Consider the following 24878-nt stretch of genomic DNA (forward strand, 5'->3'; position numbering starts at 1 on the left):
CTTTCGCCTTTTGTGCAGTGGGAGGTGTTGGCATCCCCTCACAGGGCTCTCGCAGAGGTGAGATGAGAGTATCGGGTGGCAGCTCACTGCCGGGGTGATTGACGGCTACCAGGCTGCCTCAGTTTCCCCAGTGCCCAGTGTGAGCAGGCCCCAGACTACTAGGTGCTGAGCAGAAGGGAGACGCCCAGTCTGAAGGGGGTAAAAGTTCCCTTTTCTACCTTCCCTATCTCCTCGGAGAAGCCACTTTCCTGGGGAGGCCGCACCTCTCTCAGAGCCCTGGACCCTCTGCCTCAATGGCCAGACTTTTTTCTAAAAGGTGACAGATCTATGCCAAAATCAATTCCAAAAAATTCCAACCACTCTGTGACTGACTGACTGAGTGACCGAATGGACCAGTGGCTCGTCACTCTCACTGTGCCATTGACTGTGGCCCAGGACACCTTTCCTCCCTGAACTTTACTTTCCCGACCACTAGATGGGCATTAGACTATGTTTGGTACAGGTCTGTTTCAAGAATCCAGCTCGATCACGCCGATGGGAGCACCTCCCAAATTCTAATGTGCGAGAGAAATGCCCTTTTATCAGCATACGTGGTACCCCCAAAGGTGCCCGGCATAGAGTGTGCACGGAGGAGGCCTGTGGCTAATGTGGAAGGGATAAATGGGGTCTATTTGATTTAGTTATCTTGTTCTATAAAGAATTCGCATGCCAGCAAGTACCCGCAGGCTGGTGGATCCCGTCATGGGCAGCACGTCACCAGCTCTGCTGGGCTGCCTCCTTTTGGCCACTGTTTGGCTTCATGCTTTCACCCCAGTTTGGATCCTGACAGTGCACCTGCTGGAGGTGGCATGGCACAGCTGACAAAGGCCTGGCATGTGGTTTCACAGCCGTGCCCACCCGCACACGGGCCCATCTCCTCGTCCCCCCGTCCAGCAGCCCTCTGTGCCAGGAAACACCAGCTCCTTTCCGTGCAGGGCTGTTAAGGGGAGCGCACCTGAGTGAGCATGCAGTGGAGGCCAGCTAGAATGGCACGACAGGGCCAGAGACTCTGGGGGGCGGGGGTGGGGGATGAGTCCAGTCCTCCCACCTGCTGGAAGGATTTTCTGATGCCACATCACAACCCACTCATTGGAGTGTCATTTGTTTTGATCAAATTCCTCTTTTAAAATGCAGGAGGGTAGGGGTGCCTGGGTGGCTCAGTCGGGTGGGCGTCTGCTTCTTGACTTCGGCTCAGGTCATGATCTCAGGGTCGTGGGATCGAGCCCCGCATCTGGCTCCACGCTCATCAGGGCGTCTGCTTGACATTCTGTCTCCCTCTTCCCCTCCCCCACTCACACTCTCTCTCCCTCTCTCAAATAAATAAATAAATCTTTTTTAAAAATGCAGGAGGGTAAATCCTAATGGTCCTTCACACCCTGATGAAAATAAATTCAGTTACATACTTAATTGCCAGTGTGTATAACGCTTTCACATAGCTTTGGTCATCACACATTTAATTTCATCTTCATAACTCTGCAATATAGCTTCTAAGTCTATTTCACAGCTCATGAGACTGAGGCTGGAGCAGTGACGTCATCTGGGCATATAGCGACAAGTAAGGGAGGTCTGTTCACCCTGCAGAGCGGGTCTCCCTTGGCTGCCCTACATAGTCTCCTGGGAAGGCTGTGGGGGCAGGACCTGCTGGGGGAGGGCTGTGAACTCAGGGCCCACTGCAGGTGCATCTCGCTGCTGACAGCAAAACAGGTAGAGGGCCACGGTGACAGCCAGCCTGCTCACGGTGGCCCTGGTACCCACACCTTCCTCCCAACCGTGGCCAGGACAAGGCAGGCAGGTCTAGGGCCGCTGACCATCTGAGGCCTGAAAGGCCTTCAGACGGGGCACAGCTGAGCCTGGTTCACTACAGTTAGTTTCTGTGGTGTTATTAAGTAGAAAACATTTTTTTTTTAATCTCTCATCTCTGTAACTTAGCCAGGTTAACAATGCACTTTACTGGTTTTTTTTAATTTATTTATTTATTCATGAAAGTCAGAGAGAGAGAGAGGGGCAGAGGCAGAGGGAGAAGCAGGCTCCCTGCCTAGCAGGGAGCCCGATGCGGGACTTGATCCCAGAACCCTGGGATCATGACCTGAGCCAACAATGCACTTTAAATGGATTTCCTAGGGGCGCGTGGGTGGCTCAGTCGGTTGAGCGTCTGACTCTTGATTTCAGCTCAGCCCATGATCTCAGGGTCCTGGGATCGAGCCCCTGCATCAGGCTCCCTGCTCAGCGGGGAGCCTGCTTGGGATTCTCTCTCTCCCTCTCCTTCTGCCCCTCCCCCCACTTGCATGCACACACATGCTCTCTCTCTAAAATAAATAAATAAATCTTTTTTTTAAAAAAAAAAAGGGCAAGTAAATAAATAAATAAATGGACTTCCCAGGAATACAGACTTGGAGTCCAACTCTGGCACCTGTTAGTGATAGGGCTGTGGGTGAATGACATAGCCTCTCTGGGCCTCAGCTTCCACATCTGTAAAGTGGACGTAAGGCTACTATGTACTCGATAGGATTGTTGCGAAGACAGATGAGGTGCCTGTCCCGGGTGCCGAGCGTGGGGCCTGGCGCGTGGGAAGCACTCATGGAACCGCGGGTGGGCCGGGGCCTTGGTGCCACATCCCCGTCCTGCTTGGTTTGAGGGCAGGAGCTGGGGAATGCCTGCCTCTTGGGGGACAGGGAAGCTGGTGTATTGTAGCCACCCCTTGAAGAGGGGGGTGCCTGCAGCAAGCAGTGCAGACTGGGGGGTTAGTCGGCGCTTCATCAGCGAGCTCCAGGACGTAGGGTCCCCCTCACAGTCTTTCCTCAGCTCCCTCAGCGGAGGCGATGCCATGAGGGTTGGGAGCTGGGTCTTGCAGCAGGGGGAGGATTCTCAGGGAAAAGTGCCCTTTCCGGCTCCGCAGTTCCTCTCCTCGGCTAATTCAGACTGTGGGCCCGAAAAACCAGATCCGTGCTTTTCTAGAAATTGGGTGAAGTGAGGTGAGGAGGAGAAGCAAAGCAACAGGCTGGTCTCCACAGAACCCAGCTTTGGGGTCCCACCTGTATTTTCCCTCGACCTGCCTCTGTTTTGTGTCTGTCTAGGGACCAGCCTCGTGAATGCAATTGTAATAGAAATGGGATCAGTGACTAAGAAAACTAATCCCTCGTGAATACATTCCGAAGATGGGAATGACTCAGCTGGAAGGAAATTGCAGAGGCAGTGGAGAGAGTCACCCCAAGAAGTGAGGCAGAAGGAACAGTGCCAAGGAGGCCCGGAACAGCAGTTATAGCCAGGGAAGGCCAGGCCACTGAGCCCTGTCTCCTGACATTGATCAACTCCATGAGAACCTGGATCATGCAACTTCCTGAACTTAATTTATATTCTCTTAGGCAAAATCTCTATGACCTGGGTGGAAATTTAGCCAGAGAGCAATAAAGAATGGTAAGCCACAGGTAATGAACCAGCCTCTGGGAAGCCAGGAGCCCTGCTCTCTGGCTGGTTCTATTTCAAATATTACCGGAAATTAGATAATAGTGAACATTTACCGAGTAGTTATTAGGTACCAGGAGCTGGGCTGCAAACTTTAATGACCTGCATTCATTGGGTCCCCTCAAAAGCTCTGGGCAGGAGGCTTCCCAGACCAGGAACCACTTGATAGTTGTCTGACACGTAAAGACATTTTCTTGGACCTTGTGAGCATGAATTTTCCCCCACTGCAGGTGGCCAAAAAGAAGTGAGTCCCAGTTATCTGTAAGGAAAGCAGGAGACTTAGTACATTTCCAGAACAGACTATAGGTGCAGCAGGGACACTGCACATGAACCTCACAGTTGGTGTGTCCTTGCTGGCTGCCAGCTATTTGGGCCTCTGTGACAGGTAGCCCTGGACATGTCTGAGCTCTCTGGCTATCTCTCTGCAGGGGTGAGATCGTTCATATCAAGTGTCCCCACTTGACAGCCAACCTCTGAAAGCAGAGGCCCATTTACTGGGGTGCAGAGAGCAAACGTGAACCCATTATAACCCTGTCCTTCCTTTCCCTGCCCATCAGTCTTAGAGAGAGTCCTACTTCTAACAAACTGCATAAATGTGGGATCTTCTTGTAGAGAGAACAGCAGGTGCCCCAGGCAGGGCCCTCCTTGGACAGATCCCAGCCACCTGGACCTTGCAGTTGCTTGATCCAGGGGACATATAAAAGAGAAGGATCAGTTCCAGGCCACCATTTCTGGGAGGGTCAGGAGAACCCTGTCAACAATGGCCTGTAATGGTCTTCCCACGGAGGCCTTTAACTCCCTACCCTCCAGGTTTGGTCATCAAAGAGTTCATACCACTGACTTTGTCTCTCTCCACTGCTGAAGAGACCTTTCCACTGCTCAACAGGGGCCTTGCAGGTTTCTCTGTCATTCCTCACATTTCAGGGGCACAGGACCTTCCAAAGCATGACTGTATGGTGTTAGTGCACGTTCACCCTTACAAAGAATGCCCAGTATTACGTGCAGAGGCCCTCGGACCTTGCGCCTGTCCTAGGACAGTGTCATCCCAGTGGGTCTTCACAGTATCCCCGAGCCCTGCTACGTGAGGTGTCAGAAGCCATGTCTCCCATAGTTGGGGGCTGCAATTTGCTCTCCCCAACTGGGGGCTCCCTCTTGGGGTTTTCTGTGGGACTTGGTTCCAAGTGTCCTGGAGTCTGGGGTGACTGATGCCCGCTGAGCCAGCGGCCCATGTGCCTGCGACATCTGCTCACCGCGTCAGTGGCCAAGCAAGAAAGGAGTGGGGGCGTTAATGAGGAGCTCGGCTTGGGGCAGCGGCATAAGGCCTGTGATTTCTCACCACTTGCCTGGCCTCGGCCACAGGAAGAGAAGATAATGAACAGTGTCCAGAACAGCCGAAGAAAGAGAGCAGTCACGGTCTCTTCCCGCCCGACTCTCCAGAGATGCCCAGCTGTGCCGAAGGAGGAGGCGAAGTCAGAATTTCACGACCCCCGGGGCCAGGGCCAGTGATAAAGCCCTGCTCGTTTCCTTCTGAAGACAGCTCTTCATCTTCTCTGGATCCGAGGGCTCCAGCCTGGTTTCCCTGGCAACTGGGCTGACTTCCCGTGGCAAAGGTCAGCGTGCGGTGGGGTGCAGGCCGACCCGCCACAGTGGTATTGGGGGTGGGGGGAGGCCCCCGGGCGAGGACAGGAGCAGGAGAACATGAAAGCAGGCCTCTCAGGCAACGTCAGGCGGCTGGAAATATTCTCCTCCTGAGTCCCCATCTGAGATGAAGAAACGGGCATAAATCGGGGAAGTAACTCGCCCTGGGTCACGTGGCGCAGACACTGGAGAACCAGGAATTAGATCGATGGTGGGGCGGGTTTAACTTCCTTCCAGAGAAAGTGTCCAGCGCTGCCACTGACCAACCATGGGGAAGGGGAGCGCTTGAAGCTGTTTCCCTTGGAGAGGAGACAGGTGCGCCGTGACCCGCATGGGGGCCGTGTGGGCTTCCGGCCCACAGGTGGGAGCAGGTGGGCTCTCGGTGGCCGCCTGTCCCCAGCAGCGGCTCTGGGGTTGCCACAGAGACTCGGGGGCCCAAAGCAGGCCTGGAAGTCCACACTGTGCTCTTTCTTACCAGGCAGAGCAACTCAGGATGAAAACTTGCTGAGAACAACAGAGGCTCCCAGGACGACTGGCAATTTGAGTTTCTTAGAGACAGACAATATGTTGGTACCAGATGTCATTTTAAGCTAAAAACCTATGGTTATGTTACTTAGATGATCTTCTTTATTTACTCTAACCCATAATCCAGAAGCCATTCTCCATTTAACGTGGGCCGTTGAGCATTCCTATGAGAACCACAGCCTGTATTTTTAGGTGTTGCCATTCCCAGCTGGGGCATTTCATTTCTGACTGCAGCTTGCTGCATTTAGGGTCTGATCGTCTCTGAGTTGATTCTAATTGTCACTGATCCTCAGGAGTTCACATCTTACTCCTCTCGGCTCAGGGAGTGTCACCTCCCAAAGTGGTTCCTAATTTGCTCCCCTGCTCCAGCCCCAGAGACTGTCTCCTGCCTGGGAGGGTCTGTGCATCACTCACTGTATCTGTCACTTGGGCGGTTCCCTGCTCATTTCCCCACGCCCCCTTCTCAGCAGGGGTGAGGAGAGGCATGACTAAGGGGGTCTGGGGGGCGGTCCCTGGGGGTTCAGGAGCCCTGGGCCAGGGGCAGGGCAGCCCCGACAGTGTGCATGGAAGTCCAGGTTGTATAGCTCTGCTGGAAAACCGTGGTGGGGGCCCTCCTCCTGGGGCAGCCCCTCTGCAGCCCTCCCCCGGTGGCTCTGATAGCCCATGCCGCAGCGCTGGGAAGCCAGGGAGAGCGCCCACACCGTGGGCCGGCACCTGCGACGCCTGGGCGTGCCTCTACCCACATCCCTCTGGCCTGGCCACGCCAGCTGCCCTGGGCTGCCACCTCTTGTGGGACTGGGGCAGTCGGAGGGCCTGTCACTGAGTTGTTCGTGCTCAAAGGAAAGGAAGCTGCCCCCACCCCTGCCCCGGGAAGCCGCCCTGCCCACAGGGCCTGGCAAGCTGTTTGGGAAGGGGGAAACACGGCCACCTACGGCCCTGCGTGCCAGCCAGCTAGCTCCTGCAGGCCCCGCGAGGGCGGGTGCAGGGGGATGGAGAGCGCCGTGCCTACTGAGGATGGCCCGGAGGGTCTGGGCGGCCAGATCGGCCTGCCAGTTTGGCCACCTTGGCAGGTGGTTTTAGCTCTCGTGTTCTTATATATTAAATGTGCAGAAGGGGGGCTGTGGATGCAATGCCCTACTCTGCCTGGCACGTCCTAGTGCATAAGCCACGGCAACTAGTACTGCTGTGGTTATTGCTGTCACTGCAACAGAAGTCTTGTCCCTCTCTGCACCCGTCAGCCTCTGCCGGCCCCAACGGGCCTCGGCGACCCTCAGGGTTCCCTCCAGAATACGTAGCCATTTTGATTCACAGCAGCATCCGTACAGGGCCAACATGTTCACGGCAGAAGAATTAAGGCACATTCGGTCCCCACATCTACAGGACCCCCCTGCACTGTCAGCCTTCTAAGGAAGGTACAGACAGGAGCAGAGGGAAGTCTGCTCAGGACAGGACAGCATGGGGCCAGACTCTCAGCCCCAGCGCAGCATGGCCAAGGGCTCTGCTGGGTCCACCTTGATCGGAAAATGCCCACAGCCGTGCTCTGTCAGAGAGCAGATGCCCGTGTGGACACGCTCCCCCAGGTGGGGAGGTCCTGCCACCGCATGGAGGTGGGTCCCTACTGGGAGCACAGGACGCATCCGCCCTCCACAGCAGGGCAGGGGGCCTTCTGCTTCTGTCCCCCAGCTCCCAGCTGCCGCTCCCGGCTCCATCGGGGCCCACATGACTTTGAGTCGCAGCACTCCTGGTCCTGCTCTTCAGCCGCCACCATTTTTCTCTTGGCTGTGACCACAGGCACTTTCCTCGGCACTGTCCCCCCCAGAAAGCTTCTTCTCTGCGGCTGCATTCAGAGCCTCCTGTGTGAGGTCAGCCCTGATCCCGACCTCCTGCTTCCTCTCCAGCCTCTGGCTCTGTGAAGTGTGGCCTCAAAACTCTCTCTCACACACACACACACATACACACACACACACACACACTTGTTCACACTCTCTGAGGACCTCTCTCCCCTGGTCCCCATGCCCCCTTCTCTCCCCAGGGAGTTGCCATTGTTCCCAGGACTAGTCAGTTTCCCTTCCCAGCAGCCCTGTCCTTGTATCATCCCAGCCAATCAGGATGCATCAATTCTTCCCTAAAAATCAATGCCTGCCTCACCTCCAGTGCCTCATCTTGTCTGTGAATTTTGTTGCTTTCTTTAACAAAATAATAAAGAACACTTTCCTTGTGACCCTCTTGCCTGCCGACTCCCAGTCCCTGCGAGGTCTCTGCTGAACAGGACTGCCTTATTTTGCAAAGAATTGCTCTGACACACTTTCCTCTCATGTGTGTCCTCCATTAATTTAGCACAGATTTCATGTCTTAGAGGCTTAGCATGTGAGAAGGGACAGAAAGACATTTTATGTAAAAGGAAGCAAGCCCTTTGCTTTTAAGTGGGGGTTCTATAGGGCCTGGCATGTCATATTTTGGTTCTTTTTCCTTCTGCTTTTGGCCCAGGAAAAAAGGGCACGATCAGACCCCTCTTCTCTTGGTAAAAGTAATGGGAAGGGCAAGTACTTGGAATAGGTACATAAAAATTAGAATTTATGACCATCTGCATGTTTGTGCTGCCATTCACAACGGCCATATACAACTCACTAGACCTGAGGCACCACCTGGCTGTGTGTTCCTACCACCCTTTTCCACCCAATACCTCTTCTGGGTCTTTCCTTACAAACTGACATGCCCCACTTTAAAAAACGGGAGTATCTATTTTTAAAGAAACTTGTAAAATAGGAAAAATGAATGGGTGCTCATTTGTATTGTACACCAAGAGTTTTTGGTTCCAAAATGCTTCTCTGCAAGTCTCCTTTAATGAGTTGCTGCCCCAGTATATTTGTTTCTCGGCATATCTTTAACTCCGGCTGAAGTTTGCAAGTGGACCTGAAGGAGCGTAGGTCTGGGGCTCGGGAGCGGCCCGGCTTTAGTCCTGGCATGGCTGCTCAGTGGCAAGTTAGAAGGTCTCTGAGATCCAGTGTGTTCCTCTGTAAAATGGGCATCATTGGAGGATTAAGTTACTTATTCCTTCATTCGTCAAAAATGTGGATTAGAATGACTTTTCTTAGGGCCTCTTCACTCTCACCTTAGCAAGCAAAAATAATCAGACAGACGGCACCAAATTTAAGGGAGGATGTTTGGGGTGGTTAGGCCTATAATCAAAGCTATGCTGCATACACAAAACTCCCTTTGGGGAGCCTGTTCTCCAGGGGCTCCAAGGGCCAGGACTGGATTTCTAGGGGGGCAAGGCTGGCTTGCAGCTGAGGAGCATGGAGTAAAGGAAAACCAAGGTCTCTGTCCTAGATGACAGGCTTAAGGAAGCTTGAAGCTTGAAGACCAGCAGGCAGTGCATAGGCAGAGAACCAGCCCTGAATCCATGATGGATAGTCTACAGGAGGGGCAGAGCAGGACTACCTGGGCGCAAGGAGAAGGTAGAGGGGCGGTGGAGAGCACTTACGACCCCGAAGGGTCCCTTTAGAGGGCTGCCTGCCGGGGAGGATTGAGAGCACCAGGCAGGTTTGGGAGTGCAGGCTGCACCGAGGGCAGCCTGGGATCCCCTTCGGGGAGGAGGAGCGGGGCCGTGCCCGCCATCAGAGGGACACTTGCTCAATGCTCTTTATTCTCCACACCAGTGCTCACCTCCATTGGCACAGATAATTAGCATTGATGGCAGCTTAGTACCTAATTATTTCTGGCTCATGTTTACTAAGTGTATTACAGGCAGTTTGGACAGATATTCTCCCTGAGAGCCAGGTTCTGGAAAATTCATCAGAAAAATAGAATCTTGGTACATAAGGCTCCCACCCTTTTTGTGTTTCAGAAAAAATGGTAGCTCAACCATGTGGACCCCAGTTCCTGGGTTCTCCAGCTATCCTGCCTCTGTGAGAGCAGAGTGAGTGTGGTAGACAACATACAGAATGCAGATGGAGGTTCGAGACCAGTCTCCGTCACTTACTCACCCCTGGACCTTAAGAAAAATCACTTAACCTTTCTGAACTTTGGTTTCTTTGGCTCTAAAATGGAGGACATACCATCAACTTCACTGGATTATTTTGAGGATTAAATGGGGTTATTAAGGAGTATTTTGTGAAGTGTAAAGTGCTAAGCCAGTATTTGGCTCTGGTGATTTTCCTATTGGGTCAGTCACAGATGCAGAGCATCTCCGTGGCAACAGAAGGTGGGAGACCCACAAAGAATTATGTTTGAGAGCCCACCTCCTTGCATCAACCCGACCACACCATCGTCCCCTCCCACCTTGTCTTCCCTCACTCTTTTTTTTTTTTTAGGATTTATTTATTTTATTTTAGAGAGAACAAGAGAGTGCAAGATGGTGGAGAGGCAGAGGAAGAGGGAGAGAGAGAATCCCAAGCAGACTCCCTCTGAGGGCAGAGCCCAACTCAGGGCTCGATCCCGGGACACTGAGATCATGACCTGAGCTGAAACCAAGAATCCAATGCTTAACCCACTGAGCCACCCAGGTGCCCCGGTCTTCCCTCACTCTTAGCCCAACTCCACGTTCAAGTCATTCAGAAGCTATCTCCTGCACCCTCTCTTCCTCGGGCCATGCTCCCTCCTCCTCTGCCACTCAGTCTTCATCCGGGATCCCATGCGGGACGTGTCCAAACCGCACATCACCCCAGGCTAGGTCATCAACCTCCCACACCTCGGTCCCCTTTAAAACAGGACAGTGCTACTTCCCACCTCCCTGGGTGGTGGTGAGGATTAATAAGTGAACGTGTGCGAAGCACTGGGAAGGATGCCCGTGCAGAGCAGGCCCTCGATCAGCGCTGGTTGTCAATGCCATCACCACCTGCTTCTCTCCCCAGCTGGCCTTCACGCTTCTCCTACCTCCCCTAGGATGACATGTCTTTGTCCCCAGATATCCCACACTGCACTGAAGTGATCTGCCACTAAGCCTGTCCTCCCCAAATAACGTCAACATTGCCTGGGATGTCAACAGCCCTGTCTTAAGTGTAGGTGTCCCCCGCACCGGGGACAGCGCCAGGCACAGGGCAAGTGCTCGAGACATCATGGAACTAAATTTAAAATGAGCCATACCTTTGAGGCAGTTTTTCTTATTGATTTTGATTGGGGTAACATTCCTTCAGCGGGGCTAGGTGTAGTGGGAGAAGGATGGACTTAACCTGCGATGCTGGGAGGCTCTTCTGTTGTCATCATTGCCACGGCCACTTCCTTTGGCTCATGGCACGTACTTCCCCTATGACTACTGTTCAGCCCAGTCTTCCTGTTGAATAAGGGGTCTGTTTCCTTGGCTGGGCATTGATGTGCCCGGCCAGGGGCTGGGCTGGTTCATGTATCAGTGAATGGGCAGATGGCTGTGGGGTCCTGACTTGGAAAATGGAGCCCTGAGCAGTGGCGCATGTGGGATAGGATTTTCAGTCCCTCGGTTTTCACGTTGACATCTTTCAACCCACAGCAGTGCACGGGGTCAGAAAGGAAGCACTGGGAATGGGAGGGCCTGGGAGGGACAGGAGGAGCCTTGGATAACTGACCTTCGTACGAACCTTTGTATTTAAAAAGAGCTACTTCTGCAAGTGGCTATTAGCAGCTTCCCATGTGGCTTTCCATCGCTACCTCTGCTGTTCGGCTTTATCCTTTTGCTGCCAGGAGGACCAAGAGCCCCAGTGCGGCTCACGAACCGTGGGAGCCGAGTCTTGCTGAGTCCACGCAGCGCTGCTGACCACAGGGCTCCAGCCCATGAGGAAAAGCTGCTGTTCAATTCCCACCAAAGTTATGTGCAAAGAGCTCCGTGCCTCCCAGAGAGCTCCCTCCTGCAGAATTCAAGGGATCCCCATGAAATTCCAAGTATCCCTCAGACGCCTGGAGCGCAGGGCCACCCCTGCCACAGGGACGTGGGCAACACGGGCCCCTCCATGGAGCCCTGTCCTCCTTCCGGGTCCATTTCCTAGCTCCCTGGGCACTCTGGATGCCCCGGCTGCACCCTATCTGGAGGCAGCCCCTACCCCTTCTGGGAGCCCTAAAACAGACCATCCTTCACTCTGCTCTTCCAAAATCTTAAATTCAATCAGTCACTCTCAGGTGTTCCCACTAGGCTTCCTTCATCTCTTGAGCCCTCTGCTTTCTCCCCGCCCATCCCACCACGTTCCTCCTCCTCCCTTCTCAGTAGTCAGCCCTACCACTCCTTCTCTAGTACTCTCCATCCTCTTGCCTTCTGCAGACATTCACTCCCCCCACCCCACATGCTTATGAAATCCCACTGTGTGCCCGAGTGTGGCAGGTACTCGGTCTGTGGTGGTAGCCAGAGTCCGCGTGTTCTAGCCCACATGAAGACATGGACGTTAAAGCACAGTCACACTCATGCATTTATGTAATTGCAAATGGTGATACATTCTGTGAATCAGAAAAAGCACAGGGTTCTGGAAGAGAAACCTAGTTTAGTTCAGCGTTGGGGAAAGGAGGGTGTGTGCAGATCAGGGAAGATCCCAGAGAAAACACCACTGGCACTTAGAGCTAAGGGTTATTCCGAGTTACCCACGTAAATAGGGGGAAAAGTGCTTCCTGGATGGCATGTGCCAAGGTCCTGGTGCAGGGCAGAGTCTGGTATGTTTCAGGACTACAAGGCGAGCGGGTGGGGATGGAGCGCTGAGAGAACAGGGGAGCGTGGTATGAGAGGAAGCTGCAGGGAGAGCCGGAGGCTGGATTAGGCAGGGTGAGTGGAGAAAGTGAGGGGCTTGGGATTTATTCTACCTGTAATAGGAACAGTTGCAAGCTGGGGAGGCTGCCAAGCCAGGGTCTGCCTCCTCTGCCCCCCATCTGGGTGGCTGGGGGCTGGGGGAAAAGGTGACACAGCCCTCCAGAAGCCAGGTGCGCTAGGATGGTCAAGAAGCACTTCCCAGAGGACTGTGGGGTGGAAATGTCTTGGCCACAGCTGGATGTCACTTGATAAAGCCAGGAAATTGTAATGGGCATAAAACCTAGCGGTCCACAGACTTCCTGTGTAACCCACACGGTGGCTCCTGGCTCCATGAGGGGGCATTATTATCTGCATTTTATGGCTCAGGCAACCCAGGGAGAGGGGAGCCAGGGTGCTGCTCAGGGGGCTTGTGCAGCTGAGGGACAGACCAGGATGCAGGCCCGGATCTTCCGACGTCAAGTCCAGTGCTTTTCGCACCCCGCCAGCAGGGTCTGCGTTGGAGAGGGAAATTCCCCCGGGAAGAGAGTGAGACCAGAGGGGGGCACGGTGTGCAGGGGTGATCCACTGCTCCTTCTAGTTCACACAGCTCTGATGGGCTCCCAAAGACAGGAAGAGTCATGAAGCTCCAGATTTCAACTTAACATCTGAAGAGAGTGAGGTGCCAGAGTTTTCTGTTGTGAGTCAGCTCCCCTGCTGGCTCTCAGGCTGATGCCAGAATCTTCAGAGCAGAGATGATCCATCCAGGGGCAAAAGCCAGGCCCCTGGGGGTTTGATGAGGTGACCAACAGCTTGAGCAGCTTTGGCTCAAAGCGTCTGCAGCCTGGACCCCTCGTCGGGGGAGGCTGACTTCAGAGCCACCTTCCCCAGAGCTCAGGACGCGACAGCTGACACGCACTCCCTAAATGAGCTGTGTCTCTGGGTAGCATGAGTATCGAACGCTCTCAAAAGGAAATTAGGAAAACAGCCCATTTTACAAGAGCATCAAAAAGACTAAAATACTGAGGAACAGGTGCTCTCCGGCATCCCCAGCACCCCAGAACGTTCTCTGGCCTGAGTGCACTGCTCACCTTCCTCCTTGCACCAAGGTCATGTGCATATAGCGGACACCGGGAGCCAGGCCACAGCCAGCGGTGTGTCCCCTCCCCACACATGGCCTTGGACGCAGAACAACTTCAAAAATTATGTGTTAAAAGAGTTAATCGATTAACGAGGAAAGCAGATGGGGGGACGGGGTGGGGCAGATAAATAAGGTAACTTTTTAAAATTGAAAACACAACACGGTCAAGTGGGAGGCACCCAGGGCAGGGGAAAGAGTGTGGGGTCTGCCACTTCCCAACTGGGAGAATACCGACAAGCTTCTTGACTTCTCGGTCTGCGTTGCACCTTGGTAAGTCAGGGCTACTGACGCCTCCTTCCCAAGGAGGTTATGAAGACCAAATGAGTTGACTCGTAAGAAAGTACCGAGCATGGCAGGCATAGTAGGAGCTTGAGAAATGGTAGTTTCCTCCCATCTCTGGAGAATTGGGGGCCATAGAGGTGACCGGGCCGTGAATCCTGGCTCCATGGTTTACCGGCTGCCTGATCCCGGCGTAACTTCATCTCTCGGTGCCTCGGTTTCCTCCTCTGCAAAATGGGGTGGTGATAATAGAAGCCGTCTGGTAGCGTTGTTACAGATGCAGTGAGAGCAGGTGTGTGAAGCACGTCCCTCGCTGAGAGCTGCAGGGCATCCCCCCACCCCCCGGACCGAGCGTGGGGGAACACGTTCTGGAATCTCTCTGCCCCTCTAGGTTGGTAATACCTATGCGAATTCCTCTGTGCTCACAAATGTGTCCACCTCCGCTTCCCTGCAGACAGGCACCCCTTCTGTGTGCTAAGCAGGGACCTGTCTAATAAACCATTTTCATGGCCTTGTCGCCAGGACACACGCTGAGCTGGCAGCAGCCGCATGTTGTCTGCCCCCAGCGTAGCTGGGCTGGTAACCCCCCACATCTGCCGCCCTGCTCAGCGTGCAGTGAAATGCGGCGTGTGAGGAACACACAGTGGAAAGTTAATGCAAATAATAAACTCTGATTTTAAGAGTCGGTGCCGCTAGCCCACACCGCTTCCGTCCTCAGCCTCGCCCCTTCTGTGTCCCTGTGTGCACCCCGCTCTTCTGCTGCGCTTCAGGAACCTGACCGTTCCCCACCCTCCCTGCTGCCTGCTTGGGTATGACCCGGTGGGAATGGGGATCTCCCTGAAGAAGAAGCGGAAGCGCTTGGCAGCTGGGAGAAAGGGCACGGGCACGTCCCCATTGTCTGCCTTCCCTCCCACACCCTGCCCGGTGCCGTGAGAGACGCGTGCTCCCCGCAGCTGGCCGGCGGCACCTGGCAGTCATTTCCCCCTGCCACCGTGCCTTCCCTGGGGCGAGGCCTCAGCTAGAGTGTCGCCCATACAGAGAACTGGTGCCTTGCGGGGGGCGGGGGAGAGGGAAGCAGGTTAGGGCGCTCAGGTCAGTACTGTCTGCCAACAGCCTCGGGTTCTGAGCCACAAGTGGATACAGGTGCTGGAGAGTCAGGCTCGTATCAGGTCGGCCGCCTGCTTGCTTGGTGACTTTACCAAATGATTTAACCTGAGCCTCAGTGCCCTAAAAAAAAAAAAAAGTGGAGGGGAGTAACATGTGCCTACTTTGAGGTTGCTGTATCAAGTATCTAGTAGAATGTTTGGCACACAGGAAGCCCCCAGTAAATATCGGCCGCTCTTGCAGGTAATAGAGGTATTAATACTTGACTTTTGAGAGTCCCCTCTGTTTGCCTTGATTTCTGCTTTGTCACCATAGCTGTTGCACTCAGCCTGGCTCCTCTGGTCTTGTTCTTGCTCCAATAAACAGACCTTTGACTTCATTTTCTAGTCACTAGACCACTGAGGCCAAGGAGCCTGCATCCCAGACCCTGCATTGACACCCCCCACCCATGGTACCCAGACCCTTGGGTCACTCCTGAGTCCCACCCTTGGCTTGGTGGCCAAGAGCAGGGTCTTTCAGCCTCTCCCCTGGTCTGTTGGCCTTTCTACCTACCTCCCCAGTCCTGGTCCCCCAAAGGGGCCTGAGCCCTGTAGGCTGTTCTGTCGGGCTAGCTGATGGGGTGGGCAGGACTGGGAAGTGGCAATCTCTCCTCCCCAGGCTGGGATCAGAGAGGCTCAGGCAACTCTGGTGGGTGGTGGTGCCCCGGAAGTCCTGCTCTGGTTCATTCATTCATTCATTCATTCATTCAATTGTAAATATCTAGTGACTTCCTATTCATCTTGGGGAAGATTTAGCCATCATGTGATCTTGACCTTGAGGAACTGTCCCCCATAATGATTCCCAAACCAGATGGGAAGAAATCACAACTACTACCTAGACCAGCAAATACGAAGAATCCGGAGTTCCGGCCCCAGCCTCCAGCGGCATTAGGTCCAGAGGTCAGGGTGGGACGGCAGAGAGGCTATCTCCTCCTGGGGGCTGCCTGGGGCCCCCCGCCAGCCATCCTCAGGATTCCCCGTCTCTATCAGAGGCATGTGCCATCATCAGATTCAGCCCCCAGAAAACCAGCTGTGTCTTTATAAACAACAGTAAAAGCTGCACATGTTCTGGGCTAACAGTCAATGAGACTGCAGAGCATGCAGTGCCAAGCGGTCAGTTCCCCGAGGCTGGGGAAATGGGAGGGCCCCAAGGTGTCCTCCTCCAGGGACCCACCAAAAGATTCCAAAGGAGGAATCTCACTTGAATAGTACAAAAAGAAATAAGCCAGCCACGCCTCCCCCCAGTCAGTGACAGAACGGGAGGAACAAATGCAAAGAAAGAGTTGGGAGGGTCAGAGGGCTGTCATCACCACAGGAGCTGGATTCTAGAGCATAGGAGCTCCCGGGAAGGCTGGCTTGGGGCTGGGACCAGGCGGGGTGAAGGCGGGAGCCACGTTTCCTTCCACCCCAAATGCACACGTTGGAAGCATGACGACCAGCAGATCAGAACCACCTGTCAGGAGCCGTGGTGGCTCCCCAGCTGCAGGTGGTACCAGAGACTCAATCAGGAAGATGCCGGAAGCCTAGAGGGGAGAGTGAATGGGGCCCCAGGCCCAGCTTAGATCCAGGGCAGCCAGCCTGAGTCCCCACAGTGTCTTTGGAGCCCCGGGAAAACCTACTGGGTGGGGTCCTATGTTCTGGGAGGAGCAGCTCATCCTAAGCGAATACCCACTGCACTTCTTTCTTCTGAAATCAGATTTCTTCCCCCCTTGAGGCCCTGAAAATCCCACCAGCCATCAGCACGAGTGCCTCCATGTGACAGCACCGTCCATGAGCTCCGCCCCAAGGCACTGGAAGAGGCTGGAAGGGCCAGGTGGTGGGGGGGGGAGTGGGGCTACACACTCCAGCCATGGTAGTCAACTGAATCGTCTGCTTTCATCCCTAGAAGCCAGACAAATGAGGGACAAGAGGAGAGGGAAGGTGGACATGTGTTTTCTTCCTCTCATTTAGGAATTTTGCTACTACAGATAGATGCTTTGTAAAATTGAGAAATTTTATCCATCCATATTGGATGGATACACCAAAATGTTAAAAGTAGTTACCTATGACCACAAGATTATGGGTCTTTCCCTTTATTTTTATTTTGTTCTTATTCTAAAAAATAATTATTTTGGGGGCACCTGGCTGGCTCAGTTGGAAAAGCATGTGATTCTTGACCTTGGGGTGTGAGTTCAAACCCCACATTGGGTGTAGAGAACTACTTTAAAAAAAAAAAACTATTTATTCTGTAATAAGAAGTGATGAGTTACGTAACAGGATTGCAAATCATGAGTGTGAAGCATTGTGGACGAGAGCTGAGTAGGCTGAGGGGTGGCTGCCATTGACCTGGGGAGGCAGTGCGGGGGACGGGGGGCTCACACCGACCTTTGTGCAACTCTGGACCTTGGCGCCTGTGAACCAGCCAGATGGTCTTAGCACCACAGCACAACTCAAGGCTGTGTCCTTGGAGCCGCCTTTGGGAGGAGGATTGGAACCCTCATTCCAAAGACAGCAGGATGTGAGGAGCCTCTGAGTGCAGGTAGGTGGTGAGCCCCTGGAGGCTGGGCACAGACCCCCACCGTGCCTAGCACAGAGCCTGTGCCCGGACAGCAGACACCGTGCTCCCTCGGGACACAGCCTGGGCCTGCGTGACTGCCCCACACGTGTGAGTGAGGACACTCGCTGTTTCCGCTGCCCCGGTCTGCAGCTGTCTGTGGGGAAGGGCGCTTTGCTCCGAGAAGCTCAGAATTGGAGTCGGAGGTGAACCATCCTCAGACATGACCCAGAAAACTGGCCGCTGACCCAAGACCTCAGGCATGTCAAATATAAACAAGCCAGCAGAGGCCTCTGAGAACTGTGCTGGGCTAGGGGGTCCACCAGAGAAACTGACTCCCCAGTCGTGAAGGATAAATACGTAATAAGAAGGTGTCTCTAATGCTAGTGAAACCCAGTCTAAACAGAACATGAGTGTGGCCGCAAGAGAAGCCTTTCACTTAAACATGGAGCCTCTCCCAACACGGAAGGCTCTTTAAAAACACTGGAAATTGTCTTTTCTGCTGTGGGAAAAAATACCTCCCTGTGTGCCAAGAAAAAAGGATGTGGTCAGAAAGGAAGGGGTGGAGGAGGAGGTGGGAGGCTTCTTGGAGTCTGACATAAACAGTGCAGAATGAGGAAAAACCTAATTTTAAAACTTACTCTGTAATCATGGTGCAAACCATCTGAGACTCGGGAGCCACACCAGGGCTGGGATTGGTGTCTGAACAGGCTGAGAGGCTGCCTAGAGGCCATGGGCGTCCGGACTCACCAGGTGACACAGGGCAGCAGCTTTGAATTCCTGTTTCCCCCCACCACCCACCACAGCCCTCTCCCCAGCCCTGAGCCCTGCCCCTGCCTGCTCCTAGAAGGGGGCTTCTCTTCCTCCTCTCATCTCCCTTCACCCACTGGCCATGGGCTATTGCTTCCAGCAACTCGTGTGGAGGGGCTTCAGGGACTCGAAGGTGCCGGGCACTGCGTTTGCCAAACCAGAAGTGACCCTGAGCCGCAGACTCTCTGGGATGTGGCACTGATTGCTCATCCCAGTACTAGATGGAGAAAAGCCTGAATCCTCAGAAAACATGACATTCTCTTTAATTTTCCACACTCCCCAGTGGTAATGCCATCAGTTTGAGCGATGAAGATGAAGAGAGAAGGCGGGAGCCCCTTCTCAGCATCAGAATGCAGTGAAGTTAACACAGCAGCCAATTTCCTGTAGGAGCAGGCTCAGCGAGGCGGGCAGACCACAGACTCTCAGAGCAGTGCCGTTGATATGATCAGGGCTGATATCCAGCCTTGGAGCTTGAGCGGGGGTCTCCGAGGTCCCCTGCCCTGCCTGCATTAACCCTTTGGTTGGTGGATTTTGGAGAGATCCGGGGCCCTAGGCAGGAACCTGCATAGCTAGAGAGGAGGGAAGGATGGAGGGTGTCTGTTTAGCAGTTGTTTAAAAAAATGTTTCAATATTTTAACAACTGGTATGGTGATAGCAAGTGTCTGTCAGCTAATATCACCCATGACTATTATCATTATTTTTTCAGAGCCTTTGGACCACTAATTTAGTACCAGGGTGTCACTGTGAGGAAAGCATGTGATTTTGAATCTGATCCTCGATTTGCAACTCAGCTCTGCCCATTGCTAGCTATATGACCTTGAGCAAGTTCCCTATTGTGTAATGGAAAGTAGAATGATACCCACTTCATGAGATTGATGTAAGAAGTGGGTGCAAAGCTATTTCTGAGAGTACTTTGTAAATGTTAAGACTGAACGATGTGAGTAAAAGCACACAAACCAAAAGAGAATTCTGATTTGGAGCTGTCCAGGGTTCCGAAGTCATGGGGCTCCAGATCTCCACCTGTCCCCAACATTTGTAGGGTCCAAGGAGAGAACACAAATGAAGGCCCACATACTAATTTTAATTAGTTTCTAAATATTTCTAAATATTAATTTTAATTCTAAGTCAACTAATGGAAAGCTAAGGGTGTAAGTCAGACTAAGTGCTAAATCACATCAGTTCTGCCCTCCTACCCTGATCTATCTACACCTTTATAACAACCTAGAAAGCAAAGTTCAGATTTAGAATTCTTGGACTCCTCAAAATTCTGTGCTAGAGTGTAGCAGCGCAAGAATAGCTGACCCCCAGCTGGCCCCACTCCTCTTCCCACCTTGGCTTGTTACCATATTGAGAGATAACAGATAATCACGCATATGCGTGTGGATGCTTAACACATATGTCCAAACTCCATGTGCACCCCCAACAAACAGCCAAGCTTTGGCCCACACAGGTGGAGTAGACTGCCCTTAGGAAGACAGAACAGGGAAAAGGCCTGCATTGACCCTGGAGGCACGTTTGGGGCCATATGGCTGGGAATACTGAGATCCCAGATACCCAGACTGTGGTCTAGAAGGAGGGGAACAGCCTTCAGGTGGGCAAGTCTTCTTAGCCCCACAGGCCCCTTGCTCAGTGTGAAATGGCATAGCCAGAAGATACCAGAGTGAGTCCCTTAAAGCATAAGGACAAGCAGGGGCTCCTCTCACCTGGGCTGAGGGGCAGTGTCATCTTGGATCCCAAAGCCTCCCTGGGAGCTTGAAATAGGCTTGAGACCACCCATCCATCAGGGGACATCAGTGTCAGCAATGCCCCTGAACACCTGGCCTATCCCTGCCCTCAAGAATGCTGCTATTGGCCCCCCCATCCCCTTGGTGACCACAAGGCTTCGGGGGAGCAAAGTACAGCTCCTTCAGAGAGGTTGCTCTGCCCCTCGTGGGCACTGGGAGAACTGGCTGGAACCTGGACCTCAACCCAGGGACCACTTATTTGAATGAAATGCTTCACATGAGCTTCTTTAAATGGGATTTGCCTTTTTCTTCTAAAAATGGGATGCAGAAAGCATGAAGGTTGCAATAATCGATGTTTTCATTATTAGCCCCATTGGTGAGCCCATTAGCTGTGAGCTTTGGGTCAAAGACTGATTGTCTAAAATAAAAACATTGTGTTTATCACCGTGAGGAGAGGGTTGTAGGAGAAGGAGGGGAACGAGATACTAACGTGGATCTAGCCTGTTATAGTTTACAAAGTGTCTGCTCACATTCCATCACTCCAGTTGATCCTTGTAACAGCTCTGATATGTAAGGAGCCTGGAGTTATTTTCCTTCCCATTTTACCCACGAGGAGCCTGAGGCTGACAGGAGCAGCTTGTCTGAGGCCAGCCAGCTGTCACCTTGGGACTGACACCCAAACCACTGAGCGCAAAGAGAAAAAATGAGATGAAGAACTCATTTAAGGTTAAGGTTAAGACTAAGGAGCTTTTCCTCAAGTGTGGTGAAGGAGAGAAAGCAGGGTTTGGGGTCAGAGAGACCTGACTTCAGATTCTGGTGCTGCCCTTCCCATTGGTAGGACTTTGCACAGTTTGCTTGGAGCTTCTTTTCCTTGTGTGTGACCTGCGTATCATCAGATCTGCCTCACACGGTTGCTGTCGGGTGCTTTCCCATGGAAGGATCAGTGGCTGTTAAGTTTCCTTCTTTCCCAACACTGCCCCCATTGCTCTTCCTTACTAACACCTAAAGTCAGATCTCACTTGTACCACATGCAGTGCTACATACTGTGCATTCATTACCTCATTTAATGTCCACACCAAGTACATCAAGTAAATCCTATTACTGTGTCCTATTTTGTAGGTGGGGGAACTGGTACAGAGTGGGCAAGTGACTTGCCTAACTGACACAGCCAGTAGGTGGTAGCACTCGGTTTACAAGCTGAGGCAGCCTGGCTCCAGAAATCCTGCTCTCGGCTCCTCTGCCCAACCAGCTCTCCACCTCGGTCTCTCCTCCCCTTTGTTGCCCAACTTCTTGAAGGAATTACCTGAACTCCCGTTTTTTTCTTGTGCTTGCTCATTCCCTCCATAACCCCTTACAGGATGGCCTCCACCAACATATCTTCACTGCTGTCTTGATAATTAATAAATCTCATAGTCTTTTCTTAACCCCACTTTCTTCAATTCATGTGGCTTTTGGCAATGATGGCTTCCTGAAATTCTCTTGACTCTGGAAGCGAGTTGTCCCCATTTGCTGTCTCTTCTGCTTCGTACGTTCCTCTTTGTCTCTTGGCCATCTGAACGAGCCTCCTAAGGTGTCTCTTTCATCCCCTGTGGTCTCACCATCACCATCAGCCAATCCTCTCCACGCAGACAGTTGCCAAATTTACACCTCTAGCCCTGACTTTCTCCCAAGCTCTCGATCCAACTCTGCAATTCCACAAAAGCAGCACCTCCCAGTTGAAACTCAATCTCTTCCCATCTTTCACTTAAGATCATTATTCAACAAATGATTCTGAACTCCTTCTCTGTGCCAGGCACTGTTCTAGGTACGGGAGATATGGCAGTGAATAAACCAGGAAGTAAGTCCCTGCCTTCTTTGGGGTTACCTTTGAGTTGCAGGGTGAAGGGAGAGAGACCATAAGCAAAGTAAGTACTATAGTGTATTAGACAGTGGAGAAAAACAAAGCAGAGTCAGGGCATGGGGAGTGCCGGGGCAGGAAGTTGTGATTTTAAATATGGTTGACAAGAAAGGTTGCACTGAGAACACGATACTTGAGCCAGGAATAATGGAGGCAAGACAGCAAGCCTTGAAGATCCTGAGGGAAGAATGCTTCAGATAAAATAAAGAGTACGTGCAAAGGCCATGAGGTGGGAGTTTGCCTGGCATGCTCAGTGAGCAGCACAGAGGCCAGAATGGGCAAGAAGGAGAGAAAAGTTGATGGTGCCCGAGAGGAAATGGAGAGCCAGATCATGTAGAACCACATAGGTCCTTTTAGGAACTTGGGCTTTTCCTGAGTGGCTTAGGAGCTGTGGAATCATTTTGAGTCGAGGACTGACATAATTTCACATTTGTTTCACAAGATCACTGTGACTGCCATGTTGAAAATAGACCAGGGCAGCAGAACAGAGGTTTTAGCAAGGAGGAGACTGGCTAGGAGGCTAGGGCAGCAATCCAGGATCAGGGTAGTGGCAATGGAGGTGATGGATGGACAGGAGATGAATTCTGGATAGATTTTGATGGCATCAAGAGGATTTGCCAATAGTGCGTGGAATGTGAGAGTGTGGTCAAGAGTGACTCCAAAGTTGTTGGCAGGTGGGCAGTTGGGTCTATGGATCTGGAGCTCAGGGAAGCAATTCAGACTGGAGATAGAAATTTGGAAGTTGTCAGGATTAGATGGTACTTAATAGCCATGAGACTGGATTCACCAAGGGAATGTGAGTAGATAGAAAGGAGAAGAGGACCAAAGACTGAGGCCTGGCGCCTTCCAAAGGTAAAGGGTTGTGAAATGAAGCAGAATCAGCAAAGGATGGTGAGGAAGAGCTCATGAGACAAAAGGGGCAACAGGAGTCACGTGTGTGCTCCCTGTGCCAGCCACCATGTTCTGGGGAAAGATGCAAAGACAAACATGACTCCATCTTTACTCCCTCATGGAGGAGTCAGGGCTTTGCACCCTGAAATACCACTGTGGGTGGGTCCAGGGATGGGTGTGGAATGTCAGAGGCAGTGAGACCACACCTTGTTACTTCTGAGAATGATTTTACACACACACACACACACACACAGACAGATACACACACCAGTCAACTGTATGTGGCTCTTCTGGTTATTTTACTTTATCCCTTCTTTTTGTCTCTGATAGGCAATCAGTTACCAAGCCAGAGAGTACCTACTTTTGCAGCATCCCCTCCCCTCCATTCCTTCCAGCCTAGCTGGAAGCCTCATTAAAGATCACCCACAGTGTTGCAAAAGCTCCTAAACATCCAGGTTCCCTCCCATTGGCCCTCTAATTCTCCTTCTTACATCATCCTTCTTCCTGGCACATCATCTCCTGCTCAAAAGTCCCGCCACCCCTGGAATGAAGCCCAGTGCCTAAGCCCATTATTAAAGGCTACTTCACAGACTGACTCTGCCCTGCCCACCCAGCCTTGTCTCTACTTTCCAGGTGCCCTCTCTTTCCTGGACACTCCATGTTCATGCTTAAGGCCACATGTTTGCCCATGGTGGAATCTCCCACCAGGGTGTGCCTTTCTTTGTTCTCCACAGCTCATATCCCATTTCCTCCACAAAGCTCTCCCCCTATAGCCAGCATGGATGTCCATGTCTCCAACGTCCTGTATCACTCGGAGTCTGTGTCGTTCACTTTTGTATGTAGGTATATAATGGCATGAACCGTCACTAAATACATTTATATTCACCAGTTCATTCATTTTTATTTGTGTGTGGCTTGTCTGCCTCCCCCTCAAGGATAAATAACTTTCAGTGTTAAGCATGGTGCTATTCTAATAATAGAATACATGAATAGTAGATGTTAGTCTTTTTTTAAAGGTGAGGGAATATATAAAAGGTAAAACTGTGATAAAGCACTTTGTTGTGCTCTACCAAGCTCCACGTAGATAGGCATGAAAGTGATTCAAATAAAATATTTATTCCTTCAACAAAAATGTATTAAGATCTACTATATGCCAACAATGTGTGAGATACTAATGATTCAAAAATAAGTCACAATCCCAAGCCTCAAGGAAATCATAATCTAATGGAGAAAACAGACATATAAACAAATAATTATAATATAACCTGAGAGCTGTAAAGAGCTGGATATATCCATGGGAGCATGGAAAAGAAGGCTTCCCGAAGGAGGTGATACATGTAATGATTCTCAAAGGATGAGTGATTAGATCCAGTGAGACTGTAGCAGGGGAAAGAGTGCTTTAGGCAGCGGACATGGCATGAGCAAAAAGGAAGAGGTTAAAACAGCATGGTGTGTGGAGGTAGGGAGGCCAGACCATGGAGGGCCATATATTAAGGAACTTGAATCCTGTCATGTGGGTGATGCCAATGATGCTTTTGTAGGGTGTTAGGTGTAAAAAGGACAGAATCATGTCTGTGTGTTTGAACACCAGTGCAGCTAAAAGATCAGTTTGAAAGGGATCAGGATTGGAAGCAGAGAGGGCAGTTATGCCATTCCCTGTAGACCAGGTGGGAGATGCTAAGGGCTTGGCTTTAAATGAGGGCAGTGACAGCTGGATGGAGAAAAGGAGATAAATTCAAGCATCACTTATGGAGCAAAATTCATAGGACTCAGTGATGCAATAGCTCAAACAGTCTAGGGGAGGGCATAGGAGGAGCCAAAGATAACCCTTACTTCTGGCCTAGAAGACTGGGTGAGCAGTGGGTCACCCCTGGCAGAGAAGGGGGAAAGGGCCAAGTGTATGCTGGAGGTGGTGCGTTCACTTTGGGACATATGGAATTTGAAGTGCCTCCAGCATCCCATTCAAAGTAGTCCTCTTAAATGGTCAGAGAGTGACTCCAGGGTACTATCACACTTGGAATTTATCAGGGACTTCTTTAAAAACCATTACCAGGGCACCTGGTGGCTCAGTGGTTAAGCGTCTGCCTTCGGCTCAGGTCATGATCCCAGGGTCCTGGG

The 24878-nt window shown here is 52.1% G+C and overlaps 1 protein-coding gene across 2 annotated transcripts in view; it reads left to right on the forward strand.

Annotated features, from left to right (window-relative positions):
• Positions 1–24878, forward strand: part of FAM78B (family with sequence similarity 78 member B) — a 66979-nt gene that overhangs the window by 37660 nt on the left and 4441 nt on the right. Inside the window, exon 1 of one of the 2 annotated variants that reach the window (XM_081825221.1) lies at positions 4307–5111. The exons of the other annotated variant lie outside the window; for it this stretch is intronic. The gene's annotated coding sequence lies outside the window, so the exon portion shown is untranslated. Of the gene's footprint in view, positions 1–4306; positions 5112–24878 lie in introns of those variants that run through there. 2 annotated transcript variants of the gene reach the window in all.

This window comes from Leptonychotes weddellii, chromosome 6 (assembly GCF_054177405.1).
Source record: "Leptonychotes weddellii isolate Sample4059 chromosome 6, ASM5417740v2, whole genome shotgun sequence".
In the NCBI taxonomy this organism is placed as follows: domain Eukaryota; kingdom Metazoa; phylum Chordata; class Mammalia; order Carnivora; family Phocidae; genus Leptonychotes; species Leptonychotes weddellii.